Here is a 16,248-nt window from a genome sequence, read left to right on the forward strand (position 1 = left end):
TTATGCATTAAAGCCACATATTTATTCCTGTAACCACATTGCTTGAGCAGTATCTTTAAGGGGCGTGGAATTAGGGAGGCAGAGCCCTGTAATGTCATTTCCTTCCCCACCCTCCAAAAGATACAGTACCCGGAAATCCTAACACTTGTGTGCCATTTCATCATATTTTCAAAATCATAAACAACGGCCGTTTGATGTAACTGTTTTAGGGCTTTGAAACACTCAAAAGTGCACAGTTCTGGCAGGTTATTTGAAATGTGTGTTGGTGCCATTACGGCCAGCTTCTGAAACAACATCAGTGACATTTGCATATTCCACAGGGCAGTAGATTTTTTTCAATAACTTAGTGTCTGAATGAGCTGAACAGGCGTCAAGTATCTTAAGGGCTGTTATAAAGAAGACTGTGATCAGTTGCTCTCCATGGCCACTGAAGATAGGACAAGTAGTAATGGGTTTAATCTGCAGCAAGGGAGATTTAGGTTAGATATTAGGAACAGCTTTCTAACTCTGAGGATATTTAAACTCTGGAACAGGCTTTCAAAGGAGGTTGTGGAGTGTTTAAGAACAGGTCGGACAAACACCTGTCAGGGATGGTCTAAGGCTTACATGGTCCTGCTTCAGTGCAGGGGGTTGGATTTAATGACTTCTCAAGGTCCCTTCCAGCCCTATATTGCTATCAAGAAACACTCAATGTTGTTAACGTTCCTTCTGAGCTAATGAACAGCTTTGATAGCATCCACACTCATTTGACTTTTCTCTGCCCTCAAAACCTGTTCATCACACTGAACGCTCATTCCACTGAACTGTTTGTTCCTTGTAAACTCAGAGCAAATTCTACTCAGTAGAAGCGTTACATCTTGAACAAGCATTTTACATTTTCAAAGAAAAATTGTTTACAGATGTAATAAAAAACTAGGACATCCTATTTGTTCTAAAAGACGACCCTGTTACATCAGGTGAAAAATATGGACATATGGTCACTTCAGGCATGTCAAGTGTGGGATATCTTCAAATCTGGGTTTGAGACTTGGGCCAGTCTGTCTGACTGCAAAGTCATATTTAAACATCACATTAACACTTAATTTTCTAGCGAACACAAGTCCCGAGGATAGAGGGGCTTTTGCACCTATTCTTTTATCACATACTGCTGTGTAAATCAAGAGCAATTCCACTGAAGTAAAACCAGTGTAAGTAAAGGGTGATTCAGGCCAAGTTGGGAATAAAGATGCAGCTTTCTACTTACAGAAAATCTGTGGCACTTTTGCCCCCTAGAATAGCAGTTGGGTGGGGGATTCCCAAAGTGGTGTCACAGTGAGTAGTTGCTGTACTTCAAAATAAAAAGATGGTGGGGGGGAAGCCCACAAATGAACTTTAGGGACTTCCCAAATAAAGCAATGAAGCAGAATTTTCTACTCATTATGGACAAAAGTATTTTAGGACCAAAAAAACCACTGTTTTCTGTTCAGTATGATTATTGGTAACATCTATCAGTCCGCCTACCTACACAGCTGCCTATCACAATAGTATCTGAGGGTATGTCTACACCGCAATGTAAGACCAGGCTCAAACTCAGGTGCTACTCACCTTGTCTACACACAATTGTCTTGGACTGTAGCTCAGATCCAGGGTCTTAGGCCCTCACATGGGTGAAGGGTCTGAGCCCACGTCCAAAACAGGAACTAGAGTTCAAGCCCTGTTTTGCTGTGTGGACTCAAGCCCTCGGAGGCTGTCAGCACTTTCCCACAACCGTAAGCATTGCACAAACATTCATAAAGATAATAGTCTCCCTCTTCCGTGGCCCATGCAAGTCCATGATGTGGGAGCACAGAGCAGCCCTAATTTCTGTTGCCCAGATGCTTCCTTTGTGGTGGCTGCCCTTTCTGGTTGAGTGTGCTGGTTCAGCAGTCTGTCACTGCCACAGGTCCATTCAGGGGGAAATAGGTCACCTTTGGTTTCACAAATATTATGAAGAGCACAGCAAGCCACAGTACTGCAGACAGCATTGATGGCACTGGAAGCCAAAGAAATCTGTAGACATTGCCAGAGGGATTTCAATCTGCCAAACATGCATTTAACCACCATTCTGTACCTGCTGAGAGTATAATGAAACCTTCTTTTGCCAGGCCCTCTGAGGTCAGAATATGATTTCATAAGCCAAGACAAAAGGGGGCAAATGGGATACCCAAGAATAACAGTGGGCACAGTAACTCCATTTATGATAGTCATTTGGTGTTCTAGTCTGTCCTGGAATGTAGATTTCTGATGGGTGGAAAACCCTAGCATGATGAGCTTTTCCAGTGCAGCTCTTGCTGACGTTCATAAATCAGCCTCTGTGGTCCCCAAGGGCCCGCATAACAATGGAGTAGTACCCTTTGTAACTGATGTACTCCTGTGCTCCTGCAAGTGGGCAAACGATAGGCACATGAGTCCCATCAGTGGTCCTGGTACAGTTTGGAAAGCCTGTTTTCTCAAAGCCACTAATTACTTCAATAATATCTTTTATGCGCGCCACCATGGGTGAACTGCACACTTGATTGCCTCAAACTTCCACCACCACTTTATCCACTGTCAACTGTCCAATGCTGAATTGGCTGGCAACAGACCTGTAGCAGTCTGGCGTAGCCAGTGTGATGATTATAGCAACCAGCTTCTGGACTGGCATGACCACCCTCACATGTGTCCTGATGTTGGAAATTCAAGGTAAGCTGCTTTTTTCATATGAAAGTTCTGGACCCCACTGCTGGTCATCCCAGGTGTGCACAATGATGAGATCCCACCACTCTGTCACCACTTGTGGCCCTACTGTAGACCCATCAGTCTACATAGGGGGCATCAGCAGCTACACAAGAGTCAGAAGCAGTATCAACCAGGTCGGGGATGCCATCTGTGTCATCGTAAGCCATGTCAAAGTGCCTTTGATGGATCAGAAAACACCACCAGAACATCCACCCATATCTCATGGAAGCACTCCCCATTTCCTTAATGGGGATGAAAGTGCAAGCAACAGAAGTTCTTAAAATGGTGCCTCCTCCATGTTGCTGGGAGCACATAGAACAAAATGCTGGCTTGGCAAGATGTTTTGGCAGGCTGCTCACACTCCCTCTGACACGCAGGGCTGGGCAGTCAAGTTCTCTTACACTGCACCATGAACAGCCGGCTAGAGAGGCCACATTTTGGGATGGCACTGGGAAATCTGTGATATGGTTGGTTGGGCTTTAGTATGCATACTGTAGTGTGGACACAGGAGCCCTGTTGTGGGGCCTGGGCTCAAAAATAGGGCCAATTTACAGCATGCACACTCAAGGTTTGAGCTATTGTGTGGTGCTTGCAGAACTGTAATTGAATTACAAATCCCCTGATTACAACTCCCTTGCGGGATAATAATCGCTTAATAACCTCCTGCATGGGGACAGTCACCCTTGTAGAAGAGACTCTCAAACTTACAATATATTTCACTAATGACAATACAGCAAGATCTCATAGATACACACTAATGATATACATATTTGGACAGCATAATGGGTTTTAGAAGATCATGATTTTTCCTATATCTTACATTGCATGCTTTGTACAGAACACATCACAATGATATATGAATGATGAACATGGAGGTTAAGGATGCTGCATTGAGGTACAGTGTGTCACACCCTGGGTTTACATTGCAATGTAGACATACCCTGAGTGATGTCCACATAAGAAGTCTCTAGTGGATGATATGGAGTCTCTGGCACTTCTCCCTTTTCAGGGTCAAAACTATGCGTGGGGTAGAGTTGTTGTTTTGAGGGAGTTGTTTATTAATATTTTGGGGGAGGCATTTGTGTTGAGTCTCATTCTAATGGAGAAAAAGCTTATTCAAAGAGGAAAGTTTTGCAGCATTTCCTAAATATGCTCAAACTCTGGATTTGCATGATCTCCCCTGGGAGTTTGTTCTGTAGCTGGATCCCCCTTGGTCAAGAATGCTTTGTTCCCTACTCTCACGTGCTTTGTCCTGGATTTTGTGATCTACATTGTCCCAGAGAAGTTCAGCTGTCATGGTGGTTCATAGATCAAAATTTGTTCTTTAGCTGGGGCATGATCCATTTAGTGCTTTGAAATTTAGGATGAAGGTCTTAAACTGGTATCAGAAGCCAACTCGGAGCAATGGGGGAGACCTAAGTATGGGCCTGATGTGTTAATGGCTGCCTGAGCTATGGTGAAGACAGGCAGCCACATTTTGTACAGACTGGATCCTGTCCGTTGTCTTCATGTTCAGCTTCAGACACAGTGAGTTACAGTGATCCAGCCTGATGGGGACAACGTGGAAACCACTGTGGTGAGGTCCTCGTCCAGGAGAATGGGACAAAGTTTCCTAGTGAGCTGGAGGTGAAAAGCAGCATTTTTGGAAACACATGCTATCTGGTCACCCAAATTTAGCAAGCAGTAAGACACGACACAGAGACTTTGCACCACCCTGACAAATGGGGGCTGTGAGCTTTTGATGGAAGATGGAGACAATGTCTTGGCCAGTTCTATGAAGTGTTTCCCCTGCCTGACCAGCATCAGTCGGGTCTTGCCTGGGTTCAGCTTGAGCCAGCTGTTCTTCATTGAAGAGCAGATTTTTTTTCCCAGCCATCTTACATTTCTAGTAGTAGTTGTGATTGCATCAGTTGAGAATGGGATAGAGGGTTGAATGTCATTGACACACTGCTGGCAGCTAAGCCATGGCATCTCATTATTCCTCCCAGTGGTCTCACATAGACATTGAAGACAAGCGGGATAAAATGGATCCCTGCAGGACTCCACAGCTGAGGGTCTTTGGAAAAGAAGGACAGTTACCCACCACCCTCTGTGCTCTGCTGGAGAGGCGCAACTGGAGGCAATGTAGCACTGGGCCATCTACTCCTGCTGTGCCATGGGGGTGGGTTAGCAGTGTCTTGTGGTTCATTATATCAAAGGCTGAAGAGAGGTCCAGAACTATGAGCATGGAGGTGTTGCTTGAGTCCATGGCCAGGAGGAAGTTACTTTTAATGACACTAGAACTCTGTGCTGTGCCCTGCTCTGAACTCTAACTGTGAGGCCCCTGGGATGTTTGCTCGTGTCACATGTTGTTGGAACGTGATGGGTACTGCTTTCTCAGTTATTTGAGAAATTAAGAATGGTTCTCTTCTTGAGGATTGGGGGAACTATTGTGTGCTTATAAAGATGCATAAACTGTCATGCCCTGTAATTCTCTTCAATGAACTGTCATTGTCAGAAGAATCACAACTCTATTTTGAGTGGTGAGTTTTTCTATGAATGTTGCAAGGATGATGGAATAAGAGCATATCATTTCTGTTTCCTTGGGACAATCAGGAGAGCAAAATGTCCATTTCACAAGGCTAATCCTGGGAGCAACATTTGAAAATAAATAATGCTGCAGTACATTTAGTATAGGCTGTAGGCATCCTTCCCTCACACAGTTCAAGCTGCAGCAGAGCTCTCCTGCCACGACCACAATCATCTTCCCTTTCCCTTTGTCCCTCTCAAAATCTAGTTGCCGCCACTTTCCCTCCCCCAGCTCCACTCTGCCCCTCCCTTAGAAAAAATACACAGCCACACATTCAGTGGTATAAGCCAATAACATTTCAAATGACTGCGTAGAAAATTCTATTTTCACATTTTAAGATCCCTAATTCAATGAAGTCTCAAAAGATAGAAGTCCAGATTGAGCCCTCATATAAGCAGGTACAAACACACAAACACACATTAATGCTAATTAATTTAATGCTTAATTAGGCCTAAGTTTAATATCTTAGGCCAAGATTTTCATATCTTAGGCCAAGATTTTCACCTTATGGGCCAAACTCAACTTAACATTTTTTGTTTTGGGCAACTGGCATCCTGTAAAATGTTTAAGAACAGTTCGTATACATTGGGAGTGGTAAATCACCTAAATCCATGGTCACAGAAGCAGCAAATAAAATTCAAGCGGCCCTCACAAAACAGCAGTGAGATTTTTCTCTTGCTTTTATTATAGAATAGCTGTCAGTTCCTACCTCACTTAATCTCAGCAATTCCCTCTTTCCCACAGCATTCACATTCCAGACAACTGCATCGGAAAGAATATGTGAAGTGTCATGTGCAGCTGTTCTAATCCAATTTAAAGAGTTTGCAAAGGAACTCAGAGTAAAGGAGAGACAAGGTTAATCCTGCAGAAATTTAACAGATTTGATCTTAAATTTTAGCTATCCTTATCTTCAGGAATATAAAAGAATGTTTAATTTAAAGGCATCATGACACTACTCTCTTAGTCACATATTATAAGATTCCATATATAAACTATTTATAAAAGGTTAATAAATGCTTGATTGATGTTTTAATAAATGGTTAATCAAATTAGAGTTTAACAGGGCACTAGGTGGCTTATAACGATGGCATAATCATAACCCCTTCCACTGATGTGATTATTACCCTGTAACACATATTGCTCCTTTCTGTAACTGTCATGGGGTAAGCCCACTCCATCCCCCCCTCCCCTCCCAACTGGGAGGTTTGGGGGGTGAGGCACGCTTGACTCGACCGCATCCAAGCCGAGGACACTATTTGTGAAGGAGGTGATCCTCACTCTGATCAGCAAGGATCCCACCACAACACGCTGACGTAACTCTGGCGAGAGATACTATTCGCACTGTCCCCATGGGCCACTTCCTACCATGTCTCCCAACACTGTCGTCCGGCTCTCATCGGGGCCTTCAGATTCCCTGGTGTCGGTAGCTCCTTAGACGTCTGACTGGGCAGTCGGCTGTGGGCAGCAGGTCTCCATTCAGGTCTCCAGGGCCTCTGGTTCCCTCAGCTGCAGGCTGAAGCAACTCACTGCTTGGAGCCCTCACCAAGCATCCTTCCTCTTTGGCGATCCACCTGGAAGTGAGCTGGGCTACTCACTTTTATATTGGGGCAGCAGTTGGAGCATGCCCAGCACAGCTTGAATGGGTTTAACTCTTTCAGTGCAGGGTAAGCTCACCCCAGCACAATAATGTATCTATTAATCAATAATTAAGTCTTTATAAACAGAACCATAATACAAAATATGACCATTTCCCTTTTGTTCCCTTTTGTTCAAAAGTTAAAAGCATAAATATGTGAGCATTATGCAGCAGTAAACACACAGTTTGGACTACGGTGAAAATTTTTCCATCAGACTGCAGGTACAGAAACAGGAAATTGTTCTCTACATAAGTGAGAGTGATTCTCAATGAACAAAATCTGCAATGGCTCAAGAGACACACATTTGGCCTGTTGAAAGCTTAAACCATAAGTAAACACTGTATCTGAAGTACCCACCATATGCAAATACCTTTTGGAGAGTAAAAGGGAGTCAGCCATTAGAAGGCTGATTTAAAGCTGATCCTACTCTGAAAAAAGAGCACACAGTACTTAAGATAAGCAAGACATTATGCACAGAAGCTGATTTTATAACTTATCCACTTAACCCCTTAACACTTAACACCTTGAAACCCTGAACACTTATCTCTATTCTACCGCACAGAGGGGTTAATACTGTGCTATAAACAGGGATGTTAGAATTAACTCTTTAACATCAGAAAGTGCTTTTGAGACCTCAGAGGGAAGGGATATATTTCAGTATGAGACAGTCTCTAGAACCATCACTCCTTTTATCTTGCATTGCACTTCCTGCCTTCATGATTTGCTCTTTATCTCTAATGATCACATCTGAGGTCACTAAAAATCATGAAAGCAGGAAGTGTGATGTAAGTCAGTAAGTATGATGCGTCTAGAAACTCTCTGTCTCATACTGAAAGAGAGGCCAGATTTTGAAAAAACAGTTCAATATCCAGCAGGTCCCATTTAAAGTACTTAAATAAATGGCCAGATTTTCAAAATTGCTCAGCACCCAGCAGCTTACGTTCAGAACAATGGTTACCGACCAATCCTCATGGGGATGTTTATTAGGGCTGCCTTTGGGAATGAGGAGACAAGTGGGAGTGCTGTCCTGATCACTTGGCCTGGCCTAAAGAGGGGCTGAGGGCAGCTGCCAAACTCAGTATTTTTGACTTTTTAAAAGCTGCTTCCTGATGTCCCACACCATCGGGAGTGAGGGGGGTGTGACTGGGTGACTATCCTAAGCACAGGGTTTTCCATGTCACAGGCTTCCAGGATTTATACAGAGTATTGCAGGGTCAGTGGCCTGAGCTGCTGCTGTTGAATTTAGGGCCTCCCCCTTTTCTGGGCAGCAAGAAGGGATAGAATAACCTCCACAGCAGTTGCAAGGGAAAGGAGAACCAACGCAGCTTTCCAGAAGCAGGTTTGGTTACTGGGAGAAGTAGAGAAGATCTTCTGACCCCTAGGGCAGGATGCTGGAGACAGAGTGAAAGGGGGAGCTTGAGAGGAGTCACGGGAAGAGGATTTGGTGGAGACAGATATATATATACACACAGTGCAGTGCACCAAGGTCTTCATGGTCTCCATACACTGGAGAGGACAACCCTAGACCCTCCTCCATGACCTACTCAAGTGACCTATGCTGCCCCTGCCTCAATTACCCCATCTGGAAAGCAGGGAAATAGACACACAGCAAAGGCAGGGCTAGTTAAAAGCAAGTACTTATATATTGTAATCCAGCACTCAGAGGATGTCTCCCTACTGCCCATAAGAGGTTGCCTGTACTTGCAGAGCCAGAGAAAGGCATGCAGGAGAGTCACGTAGAGATCTGGCTCTAAAAAACACCAAAGCCTAAGCCAGTCAACAAACTACACTACACAGTGATTGGAAGGAGTCAGTGAAAAACCAGAATGAGTGCCTCCACTTTAGATTCAGTCACAAACCTGTAGATCCTGGTGCTGTGAAGCTGAATTAATTAATGTTTGTAAAGCACACTGAACCCTTCATATGGAAAGAGCTAGAGAAGTGCAAAATGTTATATTATCATCATCCCATTTCTTGGTCACTGTCTGGGTGGATACAAATCAATTTTTTTTAAAGCAATAAACAAGTTTTGTACAGCAGTTGCCTCTTCAATAAGTGCAGAGAGAATATTTTTTAAATTTCTGTTTATTCAACTAGTTCAGTTCATTTACTAGCTTATTCAAAGTTAAGAAATAATTGGGAGTTGAAAAAGCAGGAAAGCTATTTTTTTCTTCCAATCTATGAATAAAAAGTAGGTATGAAAGAGTAAGATCTACCATTTCTAAAATCTTGAAGGACATGGTAACCAGAAACAAATCAGATCAATTCATTAACCACAGATAATACTGCCTTTGTTTAATACATTGGTTTTTTAAATGCAAAACATGTTTTGATAAATTTTCAGATAAGAAAAAAGTTTAGGTATCCAGCACTTTTAAGGTAGTTTTGTTTAATAAAAAAAATAAATTCTATTTTTTCTGTGTTTTTATTTAATTTGAATTGCCATCCAAATAGAGCTTGACAAAAGTCACAAATACAAAATTTAATCATCTACTACATAAAAAATGCATCATTCACCATTTTCTAACAAAATAAAAAATATCAAAACAAAGAAGCTGAATAAATATAAATTAAGCTGTATAGTTGCTTAAATAAATGTGTATAGTTATAGTGTTTCTTCCTACTGAGCAAAAACCACCACCAAATTTAGGCTGTATTTAGTTGCAAATCAATATGTTTCAGTGGTTACCAACTAAAGAGAAATGAACATTTCCTTAAGAAAACTACTAAAAAGTACAAATGCAAAACATGATTAAAATGGTGGTTCCCTGTTTGCTGATTTAAATCTTGGTTAAATTGTCACTGTGTAAAGGGACTTTTTTCCCCATCTGAGAACCTGCGATAGACCTGCTGCCCTAGGTAATTTATAGCTCAATTTTCTCTGTCAATGCAGGTAATGGAAACTGTGCTTGAACTATGTGGAGCTTCCCAGGATCAGAGCCTTAATTTGCATTCTGGATTTACAGACACTTTTTGGGTGGAAGTGGGGCATGGAGTGAGATTGTAAAGATGGATTTTGGTAACCCATGACTGGATGTTTTTCTAAGAGATATGCTCTAGTTCAGCGGTTCCCAACCTTTTTGAGTGTGTGGACTCCTTTTCAACCTCCAAATATTTCACAGACCACCATGTTACCAGTTGTAAAATAAATTACAGTAGTAGGTTTTTAGAAACTATATGAAATTATTTTTTATTTGAAAGCGTACATTTGCTTGGTGAGGATGTTATTTTTCTTTTCCACGGACCCCCTGTAGTAGCCTTGCAGACCACCAGGGGTCCAAGAACCACAGGTTGGGAACCGCTGCTCTAGTTCAAACAGGAATTAATTCAGGAAAGTCCTGTGTTTCCTATACAGGAGGTCAGATTATATGATCATCAGGGATCCTAGAAATTTGTTTGTCACAGAAAAACACAGAAATTGTATTTTTACAGAGAATCTTCAATTTTTTTTTTTGTGAAAAAATAAAAAAATATATTAACTAACTATAACTATAACATTTTACTGAAAGTACAGTGTCACTTACTCAATGCGTGCAACCTCTTCCTCTTGTAGTTGATTTCTGAATGCACTTTAAATTTACATAGCTAAACATACTCCAATAAACTGCTCCCAGCATAATAGAGGTTACTCAACGGCATATAGGGGTTCATGTTTTAATGCATCTCAAATTTCACTTCACCCTCCAGATGTGAGTAATTAAAATTATGAAAAGATGCCAAAAATTTTAAAAATCACCCCTAGTGATTGCCAAACTCTGTGACACAGTCAATGACAAATTTCACATTGATGGTAACGTGCTGCTCTGTATTGTATGCAGCAAGGCTGTAGATTATGTTTGAAGGCAGAAAACTGTAAAAACACTCAGAAAATGCTAAACAAATTGAATGAAAAGAAATGAAAACAAGAGGCTGAAAAAAAACGGTTACTCAACCTTGTAAGTGTTGTTCTTCGAGATGTGTTGCTCATGTCCACTGTAGATGTGTTCGCACCGCTGTGCGTGGTCACCGGAAAGTTTTTCTCTTCAGCAGTACCTGTAGGGCCGGTTCCGGCGCCCCCTGGAGCCGTGCACACATGCCACGGTATGTGAGGCACTGCCGGCCCTACGCTTCTCAGTTCCTTCTTGCCGCCAACTCTGGCAGCGGGGACGGGTGGGGTGGGTCATGGAATGGACATGAGCAACACGTCTTGAAGAACAACAGTTACAAGGTAAGTAACCGTCTTTTCTTCTTCGAGTGCTTGCTCATGTCCATTCCATTGTAGGCGACTCACAGGCAGTAACTTGGAGGTGGGCCTGAGTTACAGATGAGCTGACTGCAGCACTTCTCTGCCGAAGCCGGCGTCATCCTGTCCTGCTGGACAATGGCGTAGTGGGACATGAAGGTGTGCACCAATGACCAGGTGGCAGCCCTATAGATGTATTGCACCGGCACCTATGCCAGAAAGGCTGCCAATGATGCTTGAGCTCTAGTCAAGTGGGCTGTGACTATCCCCGGAAGGGGCACTCTCACTTGCTCGTAGCAGAACTTGATGCAGGAGGTTATCCAGGATGAGATGTGCTGGGTGGAAACAGGTAACCCTTTCATCCGATTTGTCACCACAATGAAGAGTTGAGAAGACTTCTGAAATGATTTTGTGAGCTCGATGTAGAAAGCTAATGCTTGCCTAACATCCAGTGTGTGCCACCTCCGCTCCTCCTCTGAACCATGCGGTCTGGGAAAAAACACAAGGAGGAATATTTCTTGGTTACAATGACATTGGGAGACCATCTTAGGCATGAAAGCAAGATGAGGTTGAAACTGAACCTTATCTTTATCAAACACAGTGTAAGGAGGCTCCGAAGTCAGCGCCCTAATCTCAGAGACCCTCTTTGCTGAGGTAATTGCCACCAGGAAGGAAACCTTCCATGATAGTAACAGCAGCGAGCATGTAGCTATGGGCTCAAAAGGGGGACTCGTCAGCCAGGAGAGAACCAGGTTTAGATCCCAGGGAGGCACCAAGTCACGGACCTGCAGATAAAGCCTCTCCACCCCTTTCAGGAACCTAGTTGTCATAGGGTGGGAGAAAACTGATCCTCCCTCCAATGGCTGGTGGAACGCCAAGATGGCCACTAGGTGAACCCTCAGCAAAGCCACAGCTAGGTCCTGGATCTTCAGATATAATAGGTAATCTAGGACCACCTGTATTGGCAATGACCCAGATGAAATTCCTTGGGACATTGACCAGCAGGTAAACTGCTTCCATTTCACCTGATATACGACCTGAGTGGAAGGCATCTTGCTACCCAGCAGGACTTGCTGAACCTGCATCAAACACGCTCACTCGTCCACGTTCAGCCATGGAGCCTCCATGCCGTCAGGTGTAAGGAGTCCGGGTCTGGGTGCAGCAAGCGGCTATGGTCCTGGGATAGGAGATCGTGCCACTTCAGCATCTCCGGGGGGACAACTGATAGTTCCAGCAGCATGCTGAGCCAATGCTGACGCAGCCAGGCCGGTGCAATCAGGATGATGTCCACCTTGTCCCTTTTGATTTTTTGCAGGACCTTGTGAAGGAGTAGGATGGGCGGAAACGCGTACATCAGGCTTCCCCTCCACTGCAGAAGGAAGGCGTCAGAGAGCGACCCAGCCTTGAGGTCGCGGAGGGAGCAGAACTGCGGGCATTTCCTGTTTCATCCGGATGCAAACAAGACCACCTGGGAAAAGCCCCACCTCCAGAAGATCAGAGAGGCCATCTTCAGGTGAAGCGACCAGTTGTGGCAGGGTAAAAATAACCTGCTGAGGTGGTCCGCTTTGTTGTTCCTGACTCCCGGCAGGTGAGAGGCTATTATGTGAAAATCGTGTGTAAAGCACAAAGGATTCTTTCTCCAAGAATCAGGCAGCACAGACAATACTGAAGAGGTTTATTCACGATACTGGGAAGTCTGATAAATCAGCTTCAACTTCATGGTGTTACAGTGGTCAATTATATACGCTTTCTTATCACTTACATAGTATGTTTTAAATTTTTTATCTATTCACTTACAAATACAGACATTGTCCCATTCGGAGAGAACAACAGTGATAATGGTTGTACATACATGCAGAGACGCTTTAATCACTCTACTTATGGCAAGGATCCTAGGGCTACACTTGGAGTGGGGTTAAGGTGGAGGAAGGGGGAGGGGGTCCTTACAGATTGAGACAGAAATTCTAAAAGCAAATGTGCTGTTCTCATTGGAATTAGAATCACTAAGAGAATATCTGGCTTTCTGAGCCATCGGATGCTTACACTAGCCATTGTCCTTGAGGATCAGGTATGCTCGTTAGCCATTTAAATGAGTTTTGACATACAACTCGTTAGTTGAAAACAACCTCAAGCCTTACACGTGCCTCACCACCATGTCTCACAGGCAAACCATTTCCTTACAGAGGGCTGAGGAACCCTACCTGTTGATATAATACATGGCCGCTGTATTATCTGTCAGGATGGGCACTGCCTTGCCCACAATGAGGTGAAGGAACACCACACAAACTAGGTGTATCGCCCGTAGCTCCCTCACGTTGATGTGAATGTCTGTCTCCTCTTTTGACCAGACCCCTTGCGTGCTGAGGTTGGCGCTGATGTGGGCCCCCCACCAAGTCTGAAGCATCTGACACCAGCGTGACCAAGGGGACTAGCTCCTCGAACAATGCACTGCATGGGGGTTCCACCACCAGTCTATTGCAGACAGAACCTGCGGGGGACTGTGACCACCCGGTCAAGGGAGTGCCTGCTCGGAACGTAGACCGATGCAAGCCATGGCTGAAGTAGCCTGAGTTTCAGCCGAGCAAGTCTCACCACATATGTACAGGCTGCCATGTGGCCTAGCAGCTGTAGACAGTACCTGGATGTAGTGGTCAGGCAGAGGTGCAGGCAAGTGATCATGGCCAACATCGCCTCAAAACAGAGCTGGGGAAGGAAAGCCTTGGCCTGTGAAGAGTCCAGGACTGCCCTGATGAATTTTATTCATTGTATAGGAGTTAACATGGTCTTCTGTTTGTTTATTAGCAAGCTCAGGCAGTGTCAGATGACACATACAAGGTCCATGCTGCTCTGGACCCGGGACCGGGACCTACCTCCCCTTTATTAACCAGTCATCCAGGTATGGGAAAATTTTGACCCCCCCAGCGCCTCAGGTGCGCTAGCACACATTTTGTAAACACCGTTGGGGCCAAGGAAAGACCAAAGGGCAATGCCGCAAACTGGTAGTGGGATCTGGCCACCACGAAGCAGAGAAAATGTCTGTGGCTAGGGAAGATAGAAATATGGAAGTATGCGTCCTTTAGGTCGAGGGCGGAATACCAGTTTCCTTGATCCAGGGAGGGAATGATGGAGGCAAGGGAGACCATGTGAAATTTCAGTCTCGAGATATTTGTTGAGGCGACACAGGTCTAGTATAGGCCTGAGACCCCCTTTCGCTTTGGGGATGAAGTACCTTGAGTAAAACCCTTTCCCCCTCATGTCTGGTGGAACCTCCTCTACGTCCCCCAGGCTGAGAAGGTTCTCTGCCTCTTCCATACGGAGTTGCTTGTGAGAGGGGTTCCTGAAGAGGGATGGGGAGGGAGGGTTGTTGGGAGGGATAGAGGAAAACTGGAGGGCATAACCTGCTAAAATTACTCCAAGGACCCAGCAGTCCGATGTGACCTTGGCCCATTCGGACAGGAAGGGAGCTAGGTGGGATGGAAAGGAACCTGGAAATGGGCTGAAATGCCGCCCTCAGGTGCACCTTCAAAAAGGAGAGGTTTTGATTGTTGGATCATCCTGCTGGGCGGCAGGGAGGAGGAGGTGGGTCGAGAAGTACCCCAGCATTGGTCGGTGTCTCTTGGACCCCGTTTATGTCCCTTTGCTTATAGGGTGCAAACCGCTGTGGCTGGTGGTTTTGAGGATGGAATTGGCGCCTCGAGGCCTGAGGTGTGTAAAGGCCCAAGAAGCGAAGCATGGCCCTCAAGTCTTTCAGATCATGCAATTTCACATCTGTCTGGTCCAAAAATAGGGCTGACCCATCAAAAGGGAGGTCCTGAATGGATTGCTGGACCTCCTGTGACAGCCCTGAGGATTGCAGCCATGAACATCTACGCATACAGATTGCCCAGGCCATGGCTCTCCCTGCCGAATCTGCTGTGTCCGAGGCTGCCTGCAGCGCTGCTCTAGCCACTGTAATTTCCCTCTTCTAGGATGGTGCCAAAGTCCAGCTCTTGGTCCTGGGGCAAAACCTCTCCAAAATGTCTGAGAGAGTCCCAGAGGTTGAAATTGTACCTGCCCAGGAAAGCCTGCTGGTTGGCAATGCAAAATTGTAGGCTTGCCATCGAATAAATCTTTCTCCCGAACAAGTCCAATTTCTTATTGTCTTTATTCCTGGGGGTCGAACCGGGCTGGCTCTCTCTGTCCCACTGGTTGGCAGCATCCACCACAAGGGTACCAGGAGAGGGGTGGGTGAACAAGTATTCAAATCCCTTAGTCAGGACAAAGTACTTTTTCTCGGCTCCTTTAGAGGTCAAGGCCTCTGAGGAAGGGATCTGCTATAGGGCCTTTACTATTTTTAATACCCCCTCATACATGGGAAGGGCAACCCTGGCTGCCAGCACACTGAAGAGGTTACCTTGTGGTGACTGGACTCTCGGAGACTGTCTCCCCAGCTCTGGGAATCGTCGAAGCCATACAGGGGGCCTCAGCGCAGGCTTCTCCTTGGACACCAGCATCCTCTCTTTCACCAGATCTGGGGGCCAAGGAGAGGGTGGCAAGGACATCATGCTCCTTGCTGCCTGGAAGGCCTCTGGCATTGACAGTGTCAGCAGGTGGAGAGATCCCCTCCCGCCCCCGAGAGTCGGGGTGGCTCTCTAGGTGGAGATGCACTCTTAGGGAGTGAGCTGTTGTCCTGCCAACTTTCCGCCATCCTTCCCCAGTGTGGTCCTGTGCTTGACGGAGCAGGGGAGCGGCCTCACTCCACGCATTGTTTCCTTTGCTTCTTCTTTGAGGGTGAGGAAGAAGTTTGGTAGCACGGCAGAGACGGCACCAATTGTGCGCTTTGCACCAAAGCCATACTCAGAGTCAGCACCGGGGCAGAATGTGCCGGCTCAGAGGCCAGTCTAAGTGCTGCTTCCATTAGTAAGGCCTTTAGGTGGATTTCTCTGTCCTTTTGAGTCCGGGGCCTGAAAGCCTTACAGATCTTGCACTTGTCCTTACAGTGAGCTTCCCCCAAGCACTTTAGGCAACTGTCATGAGGGTCACTCAGCGCGAATGGTTTCCCACAGGAGATGCAGGCAGGCTTCCAGGCAGGAGCCCTGGCCAGG

The sequence above is a fragment of the Emydura macquarii genome, unplaced genomic scaffold (assembly GCF_026122565.2).
Source record: "Emydura macquarii macquarii isolate MOO-44397 ecotype Brisbane River unplaced genomic scaffold, CSIRO-AGI_Emac_v2 contig_1253, whole genome shotgun sequence".
Taxonomy (NCBI): Eukaryota; Metazoa; Chordata; order Testudines; family Chelidae; genus Emydura; species Emydura macquarii.